At 40.2% G+C, this 11,061-nt stretch overlaps 1 pseudogene; it reads right to left on the bottom strand.

Moving 5' to 3' along the window:
- Nucleotides 1-9,554: 9,554 nt before the first annotated feature.
- On the bottom strand, nucleotides 9,555-10,820 carry LOC112634931 (annotated as a pseudogene).
- Nucleotides 10,821-11,061: the final 241 nt, after the last annotated feature.

The raw sequence follows: 11,061 nt of genomic DNA on the forward strand, positions 1-11,061 counted from the left end.
TTTTTTTTTTTTGAGACGGAGTCTCGCTCTGTCGCCCAGGCTGGAGTGCAGTGGCGCGATCTCGGCTCACTGCAAGCTCCGCCTCCTGGGCTTACGCCATTCTCCTGCCTCAGCCTCCCGAGTAGCTGGGACCACAGGCACCCGCCACCTCGCCCGGCTAGTTTTTTGTATTTTTTAGTAGAGACGGGGTTTCACCGTGTTCGCCAGGATGGTCTCGATCTCCTGACCTCGTGATCCGCCCGTCTCGGCCTCCCAAAGTGCTGGGATTACAGGCTTGAGCCACCGCGCCAGGCCATCTTTACCATCTTAAAGAAAAGGAAGTGGCAAGATAATAGGATCATTGTAGGGAGAAAGTCAGCAGTAAGACATATGAATAAAGTTCTGTGTGACATGAATAAGTTTAAGGAAAAATGCTGTGCCTTGATATGCATATGCAAACATCTCCATAAACCTTTTTAGTGCATAAAGAGCAGCATTGCACTAGCAAGTCCCGCCTTTCGCCTTAAGGCAGTTTTCTCCTTTCTCAGTAAACAACATACAATAGGGTTTTATACCGAGATGTTCCATTGCCCAGGGACGGGCAGGAGACAGATGCTTTTCTCTATCTCAGCTGCCAACAACCGCCCAGAGGCCTTCTTTCCTCTTGTACTAGTCCTCCTCAGCACAGACCCTTCACGGGTGTCAGGCTGGGGGATGATCAGGTCTTTCCCTTCCCACGAGGCCATATTTCAGACCATCACATGGGGAGAAGCCTTGGAAAATACCTAGCTTTCCTAGGCAGAGGTCCCTGCGACCTTTGGCAGTGTGCGTATCCCTGGGTACTTGAGATTAAGAGAATGGTGATGACGTTTAACCAGCAAGCTGCCTTCAGGCACTTGTTTAACAAAGCACACCCTGCACAGCCCAAAATCCTTTAAACCTTGAGTCACCATAGCACATGTCTCTTGCAAGGACAAGGTTGGGGGTAGGGTCACAGATTAACAGCATCTCAAATACAGAACAAAATGGAGTCTCTTATGTCTACTTCTTTCTATATAGACACAGTAACAGTTGATCTATCTTTCTTTTCCCCACAATATTTAATGTGAGAAGTCTGGCAAGAGCTATTAGGCAAGAAAAAGAAATATAAGACATCCAAATTGGAAAAGAGGTAAAACTACCTCTGTTTGCTGACAGTATGCTCTCATATTTAGAGAATTCTAAAGATACCACAAAATCACAACTAATTTCAGCAAAATTGCAAGACACAAAGTCAACACATAAAAGTCATTTGAGTTTTTATGCAGTAACAGTGACCAATCAGAAAAGGAAATTAAAAATACATACCATATACTGTAACATGAAAAAGGATAAAATACTTAGGACATGAAAGACTTGTATACTGAAAACTACAAAACATTGTAAAGAAATCAAAGAAGATTCAGATAAGTGGATTAAGAGCCCATGCTCATGGCTTGGAAGACTTAATATTGTTAAAATATCCATACTACCTAAAGCAATCTACAGATTCAATGCAATATCTATCAACATTCCAATTCATTTTTTACAGAAAATAGAAAAAGTTCTAAATTGTATATGGATCCTCAAGGGACCTCAAATAGGCAAAACAATCTTAAAAAAGGACTGAGTAGAAGGCCTACACTTAAATGATTTCAAAACATACCACAAAAACTGCAATTAAGATGATGTGATGATGGCATAAAAATAAATATATAAACCAATGGACCAAGTTAGAGAGCCCAGAGATAATTGTTTGTACATATGGCCACATGAACTTTGACAGTGTATCTATGACATTTTTCCACAATAGGGAAAGGAGTATCTCCACTAAATGGCGTTGGGGAAACTGGATGCAAAAGCGTGATGTTGGATCCTTACCCTGTACCACATACAAAAATTTAAAAGGATGGATCAAAGACTGAACTCTTAAGACTTGCAAATATAAAACTCCTAGAAACTATAAAACTAGAAAATTATGGGAGGAAGTCTTCAGAACATTGGATTTGGCAATGATTTCTTGAATACAACACCAAAAACAGGCAACAAAAGCAGTAATTGATAAATGGAACTACATCAAACTTAAATGCTTTAGCACATTAAAGGAAACAGTGAAAGGCAACCTATAGAATGGGAGAAAATAATTGCAAATCATGTACCTGATAAGGGGTTAGTATCCAGAATATATAAGGAACTTACAACTCAGCGACCAAAAAAAAAAAAAAAAAAAAAAAAAGTTAAAAATGGATAAAGGACCTGAACAGACATTTCTCCAGAGGTGATATGCAAATAGCCAATAAATGCACAGAATGATGCTCAATATCACAAATCATTAAAGAAATGGAAATCAAAACCACAACGAGGTATTACCTCATACATATCATTATGGCCACTATCAAAAGAACAGGAGTAATATATGTTGGAGAGGATGTGGAGAAGTTGTAACCCTTATGCATTGATGGTGGTAATGTACAGCCACTGTGGGAAACAGTATGGAGGTTCCTCAAAAAATTAGAAAAACCATATTATCTAGCAATTTCACCTCTGGGTATACATGCAAAATAATTGAAAGCAAGGTCTCTAAATGATACTTGCATACCCATGTTTATGATGGCATTATTCACAATAGCCAAGAGGTAGAAGCAACCCTAATGTCCATTAACAGATGAATGGATAAGGAAAGTGTGGTATATTTATACAATATAATACTATGTACCCTTAAAAAGAAATTCTGTCATATGCTACAACATGAGTTATCCTCAAGGACATGATGTCAAGTGAAGTAAGGCGTTCATAACAGGACAAATACTATATGATTCCACTCATATGGAGTATTTAGAGTGGTCAGAAATCACAGAAACAGTGTAGAAAGGTGGTTTTTAAGGGCTGTGGGTGGGGGAAGAGGGCTTAGTGTTTTGTGGATATAGAATTTCGGTTTTGCAAGATGAAACATTCTAGAGATCTGTTGCACAATAATTTGAATATATTTAACACTATCAGAATTAATCATTTTAGGTAAAAAATGATTAAGATAGTAAAGGTAACATGTGTTTTCTTTTTTACTACAATAATAATAGTAATAAGTGTATTGTAAAGAAGAGCTGTGAATCTGGCCGTGGAGTCATGCACTTGTAGTCCATGCTACACAGGACGCTGAGGAGGAAGGGTTTCTTGAGCTCAGGAGTTCAAGTCCAGCCTGGGCAACATAGCAAGACCTCATCTCCAATTTTTAAAAATTGAAAAGAGAAATGGGAAAGTAACTAGAAGGGAATGTTATTATTAAGCAATGGGTGTTTGGAATTTGCACAAGCCAAGTGTCGTGATGATAGATTCAGAACAGTCAAGCCACATTTGGAAGGCCACCTTCCACTTCTTGCCTTTCTTTATATAAAGTTGAAGCCTCAAGAAGTACACATTTTTACAAAATAGTCACCTCCAATGAGCTACTCCTTGTGGGGAGTAGTGGGAGTGTAAGAAAGGTATGGAACAGTGAATACGTTGAGGCCTCCAGAGTCTTCAGTGGAAAACATTGTCTCCATATGGGACTGGGAGGGCATCATGGACTTTTAGCACAACTTGGTTATGTTTACTTACAGGTAGCCTCTGTTTCTAAGAATGCAAAAACTTTGCAAGGACACAAATGATCTCACAATAGTGCAAACACCTTCCATATTGCAGTCATATGCTATGGAGAAGTTTAGTTGCCTCCATATATGAAAATTCTTCTCATATATATTTATTCAGGATTTTTGTGGGTTAATAGATGGAATAGAAACCCATTCCTTTTAGGGCAATCATGTAGACAATTCTAATCTCATAATGCTGCAAATGTGGCGAATCATTGACACTAGTAACTTGATGACATCTTGGATCCAAAGTTTGATCTTGTAGAAATGAACCAAAGCAACAAGAGACAGGTAAAACACACTGTATAAGTTTCTTAGCGCGGTCATAACAAAGTACCACAAAACAATAGATACTCATTGTCTCTTCAGTTCTGGGACCTAGAAGTTCAAAATCAAGGTGTAAACAGGTCTATGCTTCCTCTGGAAACTCCAGAGAAGTCCTTCCTTACCTCTTCCCAGCTTTTGGTGGTTTACTGGCAATTTTTGGTGTGCCTTGTTTGCAATTGCGTAACTCCAGTCTTTGCCTTAGTCATAACTTGGCATTTTCCATGTGTGTCTCTGATCTCCCTTGACTGTCTTCTTATAAGGATACCATTAAGATTGGATCAGGAGCCTACTCTATTCCAGTATGACCTCATATTAACCAATTACATCTGCAATGACCCTAATTCCAGATGAGGTCACATTCTGAGGTACTAAGAGTTAGAACTTCAACATATCTTTTACTTACATGGGAACCCGATTCAACCCATAACACCAAGCAAAACTGGATACCAGATGAAGATCCTCAAATGTAAAAATAGTTAAGTAGTGTTGACAGGTGGTGTGAATGGACTGTTGGCATAGTGGGCTGGGGAGGGATCGTAGCAGCTCCTAGAAAGAACAAATGAGGATATATGATCTGAGATATTGCCATTGCACTGGTACATAAGGATACTAGAGGAAAAAAAATGTGAAAAGAGCAGTCAAACATGGCATCAGACAAAATTAACCAGAAAAACACAGTATAGAGAAGATGGAAAGTACCAAATACCAGTATCACCCGTCTACCCAGAAAAAAGGAGCCCCTGCTCTGGGTTCCACACTTCAGAGGGACCCATCTATCACAAGCACATGTATTTATTAAAGAACACGTAGGCAGCTCTGTACTTTTGGATTTGATGCTCAGTGTCAGCACAGCATGAATAATAGTTCTAAATTTTTGTGAACAATGCCATTGGATCCTCAGAGAAATGCTTCTCCAAATCCTTTGCCCAGTATCTTTAAAACAATGGGTAACTCTGCCCAACTATTATTCGGGTTTATGGATTGACTGCTACTGGCACTGCTGCATAGATCAGCGAGGACTGGAGTGTCAGAAGTTTCAGGAAGCAGAAATGACAACCTGTCATATTTTGCCTCAACATAAATGCAAAAGATTTTTGCATAATACAGTATTGTTTTCCACTAAGTGCCCTACTGATTTTATTGCTTCTCTTTGTGTTCAAAGTGTACACATTTTTTACCCCTTTGTGGAAATTTGGTACACTTTGAATAAAATGTTTCTTTTGTAATCATCTAGATCATTTCTGCCAATGCAACAGAAATTATGTGAAAACAGTATAACATTTGTTGTGATATATTGTGATTGTGCTAAAATGAAGGCAAAAAAAATAACAAATATAATTTATGAAATGCATGTGTTTATTTTTTATGCAAACATTGCTTATCCATGAACAGAACACCTAGACATGTGCAGTAATAATTAAATTTAGTTCTCTTTTATATTGACTGCATTTCAATCATATAAAAACCATCTCTCTGCATATTTTAATCTCATAAAGGTATATTGGCCCAAGTAAGAGAGCAGGATGTGGTTTATTTAATAGCTCCAAAGCTTGATTTATAACCTTTACATTTAGACATGTGGCTGGGGGTTCCCTTTTTACTCTTGCCCCAGGCCCTGCAAATGTAAAGAGTGGGGCCGCCAAACATTTTTACTATGAATTGAAATCGGTAGACAATGAGACACCTACTGCTGTTGTAAAAGAACACAATGCAAAAATACAACATATATGGTCAGATAATTGAAGGAGATGAAATAAGAAATGACAGATGGAGGGAGGAAATAAAAGAAAAAAGGAAAACCATCATAGAAATGAAAATAATTTTTTTTTTTTTTTTTTTTGAGATGGAGTCTCGCTCTATCACCCAGGCTGGAGTGCAGTGGAGCCATCTTGGCTCACTACAGGTGTGCCACCACGCCTGGCTAATTTTTTTTTCTATTTTTAGTAGAGATGGGGTTTTGCCATGTTAGCCTGGGTGGTCTGAAACTCCTGGCCTCAAGTGATCTGACAATCTCAGCCTCCCAAAGTGCTTAGATTACAGGTGTGAACCACCGTGCCTGGCCTAAAAACAGTATTGAAAGAAAAGTGAGTCAATTTTTTGTTTTTGAGGTGGAGGGTCTTACTACATTCACCAGGCTGGTTTCCGTTTCCTGGCCTCAGGTAATCCTCGCACCTCAGCGTCCTAAATCCCTTTTTAAAAAGCAATAGTTCTTAAACCTTTTTAAAAAAGTAAGCCGAGCACCATTGAGTTACAGAAATATAAGAAGGTAGGCAAAGGAAATTTAACAGTCACAATTAAAATTCTTAGTAGAAAATCCAAATGTAATTTTGCAAACTGAAGGCTCAAATGTATACATTGAAAAGGTGCACTATAATAGGAAATATTGACCCAGAATGGTTGCCACAAAGAGAGCTCTGTTTCAAGCTATGGCAAAATTGATGGTTTAGGCTTCCTCTCTCACTGAAGACAACCAGAAAAGCTGGAGAAAATATATCTGCCTGAAGCCTCAGAAAGCAAGTAATGCATGAGGAATTGTGGGGTTAGTATCTAGGAAAGGAGAGAACCCCAAAGAGTCTGGTATTTGAGGCCACCTCTTCCTGCCAATTCTGAAGGAGGCCAAGAGGTCTAGAAGCTCAATAGGGGTTTCAACAGATGCATGGTGCTGAAGGAACAAAAATTGAAGATAAAGGCTGCTAAGAGAAGGTGTCCACCTCAGGTTTTCATTTGGAACCCCAAAAGACTCATTTAGCTTCAGATTGTCTCAATCCCTGTTGGTTTATGGGAATTAAGAGGAACTGCTAGTGACATTGTTCTACTTGCCTACCAAAAGCAGAAGTAAGTTATCTGGAGAAGATTAACATCATACAGAGTTTCAAACTATCTATAGTTCTTCAAATGCTATTCTGACACTCAATAAAAAATTATTGGATTTACCAGAAGACAAAACATGGATAAAAGCCAAAAGAAACAATGAACAATGGAAACAGATCTATGAGGGATCTAATGATGTAAGCCAGGGATCAGCAGAATGTGGCCCATAAACCAAATCCAGCCCCCTGCTAATTTTTGTAAATAAAGGTTTATTCTCTATGAGTGTTTTTATACTCTGACAGCAGAGTAAGTAACCTAAAATATTTACCACCACAAAGCCTAAAATATTTATCATCTGGCCCTTTACAAAAAAAAGTTTGTTGATTCCCTGATTTAAGCATTTCCTGCAATAAGATATCAAAAGAATAGCAAATTTTTTAAAAATTAAAGAAAATTGTAGAGATAACAGCAGAAATTAGTGAAGTGGTAAACCGAGATTCAACATAGTGAACCATTGGTGTACTTATCCTGCCCCAGATTTTCAAAAGGATTTGATCATAGATGAATCTGTCACATTTTTAAAAATCTATGTATGTCAATAGAGTGAATAAGAATGTTTATATTTGTACATCCATATTCATAGCATTAGGCACAATAGCCAAAACGTGGAAGAAACCCAAGCGTCCATCCAGGGATGAAGGGTTCACAAAATGTGGTAAAGCATCTACAATCAAATGGAATACTATCCAACCTTAAAAAGGAAGGAAAAATCTGACACATGTTACAACATGGAATAATCTTGAGGACATTCTGCTTAGTGAAATGGCAGTCTCAAAAAGACAAATAACTGTACGATTCCATTTCGATTAGAGTAGTCGAAATCATAGGAAGTAGAATGGTGGTTGCCAGGTGCTGGGGATGGGGAGGGAAGAATTGAAAATTACTGTTTAATGGGTAGAGTTTCAGTTTTACAAAATAAAAAGAGTTCTGGAGATGGATGGTCGTGATGGATGCACAACATTATGAATGTATTTAATGCCGCGGTATTGTACAATATGTTAAGATGGTAAATTTTATGTTTTGTATATTTTACCACAATAAAAAAAGGAAAAAAAAAGAAAAACCATGTACCCTTTAGCTATTACCCACCTATCCTCTAACACTCCTCCCACACAGACCTAGACAACCACTAATCTATCTTCTGTCTCTATAATAATTTCCCTATTTTGCGCATTTTACAAGAATGGAATCGTACAATATGTGGTCTCTTGTGACTGACTTCTTTGACTTAGCATACTTTTTTCAAGGTTTATGCTTGTGGTAGCCTGTATCAGTACTTGTACTGATGAGTACAAATATCAGAATTGAGTAATTTTGGTGGGTTTTTTTGTTTGTTTTGTTTTGTTTTTGACACAGGGCCTCGCTCTGTCATGCAGGGTGGAGTGTAGTGGCACGATCTTGGTTCACTGCAACCTCCGCTTCCCAGCTCAAGTGATCTCCCAGCCTCAGCCTCAAGTAACTGGGACCACAGGCATGGGGCACCACGACCGGCTCATTTTTGTATTTTTTTGTACAGATGGGGTTTCACCATGTTTCCCAGGAGGGTCTCAAACTCCTGGGCTCAAGTGATTCGCCCACCTTAACCTTCCAAAGTGCTAGGATTACACACATGAATCACTGCACCCAGCCCTGTACCTTGCTTTTTAATGTTTAAATATATATTGCAAACATACTATATCTGTATATAATTAACTTCCTTAATTTTGTGTATGACTACATATTATCTCATTGTATATATGTGTGACATAATTTATGTAATCAGTTTGCTCTTCAGTGCATGTAGGTTTTTTCCAATGTTTTCCTGTAATAAATGATGCTGAAGCAGAACCTTATGCATGTCATTTTACACATGTGAAACTGTAGTGGACAAAATCCTAGAAATGAATTGGCTGAGGAAATGTGTAGTTTTGACAGATAACAACATAGCCAACATGATCTTGAGGAGACTGAACATTCTTCCACCAGCAATGTATGAAAGTGTCTGTTTCTCTATATCCTTGCTAACATAGGATTTTGCCAAGCCTTTTGATTTTTGCCAATGTAATAGACCAAAAGTAGCATCAGATTACAGTTTAATTCACATTTCTTGTATTATGAATGTCATTAAGCATCCTTTTTTTCCTTTTAGGCACCCAAATTTTTATTTACCAAACTCCTGCTTTATTTTAATATTACAAACACTACATAGACATTATAAACCAAATTACTCTCTTTTTGACTGAGAGTTGTGATAAGAACCATTCTTGCTACAAAATGGTGGCAGGTCTATGCCTGCTTTTATGTTTTTCTGGCCTCTCTCAACCTCAGGCTGTCACTTCCCTGTCCTTTCTTGGTTGTCACTTAACTATTCTAACCCCTGTAAAATGGGGACTAAAAGTACCAACCTCATTGTAAGGAGGTTTAAGGGAAGGCCCAGCACTAAGCCAGGCTCTCAGGAACAGTTCTTCCTTGCCCTTCAGTTCTCCCTTGCCCTTCAATATATATAGCTCTCTCTCACCTGTCATGGGCTGAAGAACCAGTGAACCTATAAACCAAGCACCATGGGCATAAGTCTGTAGGCCAAGTGAAGCACTGGATGGTAAAGTACATTGGCTTTGTGACCCCACTGCCAACTTCAGGCTAAGGAAGGACTGACTTAGCAGTTCCAAGACCACTGAGCTGGTTCCCAATGGATGTCTCCTTCATACCCCCATCATGACCAGGGTTTGAGGAGGTGCCTCTCAGCTTCCCCTGTCACACTTGGAACCATATGAGGGATGCAGTAGAGGTCAAAATCTGAGGAATCAACCTTAGGGAGTCAATGGGGGACACTGGCAAACACATCTCAAGGTTGGTGTCATTTGCTCTTGGGGAGGAAAGCTGGGGCCTGGGTAAGGACAGCAACTGGAAGGTGAAGGGCAGGCCTGCCTTTAAGCAGTAGTAGTGATCAGGCTTGAAGGGCCATCATGGGTCATGCCCAGGTACTGGGCCTGCTTCGTGGTCAGCTTGGTCAGCTTCATGTTCAGCTTGCACAGGCGGGCTTCAGTCACTGCCTCATCCAGCTGGGGCTGGATGTTCACCTTCTCCACAGCATTCTCATTGAGCTACTTGACATTGATCTCCATGTCAAAGGGTCCAATGTTATTCACTGACAACATCCTTCATCTGCTCAATGTGCTGGCCAAGGATGATATTGAAAAAGTCTGGTGGTGTCAAAGATGTTGCCATCCTGGCAGGCCTCCTCCATGGTAGTCACCTCATAGCCCTCAGTAGCAGCCTGCAGTGTGTTGAGTGGGTCGATTTTGGTGATGATTATGCAAGCCCCAAAACCTTTCAGGGCCTGGACACAACCATTGCCCACATCACCACAGACCACCACCGCAGCTACCTTGCCAGCAATCATCACATCTGTGGCCCACTTGATATTATCCATGTGGGACTGCTGGCAGACATAGAGGTTTTCAAACCTGCTCTTCTTGATGGAGTCACTGACATTGATGGTGGGCATCCTCATGATCCCGCTGGCCATCATCCTGTGGACCCAGTCATGGTCTCCTCAAAGATGCCTCAGCTGACTGACAGAAGCTGTGGGTACCTGGTGTAAATGAGGTTGGTTGAGGCCACCAGCATCATCCAGAATCATGTTGAGGGGCCTATCTTTGAAATACAGTACCTGCTCGATGCACCACAGGTACTTGTCATCTCTTTCACCCTTCCAGGTGCACACTGGAATGCCAGCCTTGGCTATGGCAGCTGCCACATGGTTCTAGGTGGAGAAGATGTTGCAGCTGGACCACTGCATCTCAGCACTTGAGGTAATGAGGGTTTCAATGAGGACAATGGTCTCCATTGTCATTTTCAGGCAGCTAGTGATGTGAGTGCCTTTCAGTGGCTTGGAGCCAGGAACAACTCCCTCATGTACATCAGGCCCACCACATCAGCCTCCACAATGTCCAGGGCCTTGTGTCCCCAGGCGTCCAGGCTGATGTCAGTGACTGTGTCGGGCAGTTTGTCAGACATGCTGGTGGTGCTTCTGCATGGAATGATGGACACAGGCGAAGGGGGCTGGGACTCTGACATGGGGCGCGCAGTGCTGGGCAGGCCTAGCAACTTTTTCTATGCTTAAAATCCATATGCATTTCCTTTTTTGAGTCATGTGTCTGTGTGTTACTCATTTTTTCATAGGGTGGTGGTTTTGTTTTTGTTTTTTTTCTTATCAATTTATATTTGCTCTTCCTTCATGGGCAACATAGCAAGACCT

This window comes from Theropithecus gelada, chromosome 11 (assembly GCF_003255815.1).
Source record: "Theropithecus gelada isolate Dixy chromosome 11, Tgel_1.0, whole genome shotgun sequence".
Lineage (NCBI taxonomy): Eukaryota > Metazoa > Chordata > Mammalia > Primates > Cercopithecidae > Theropithecus > Theropithecus gelada.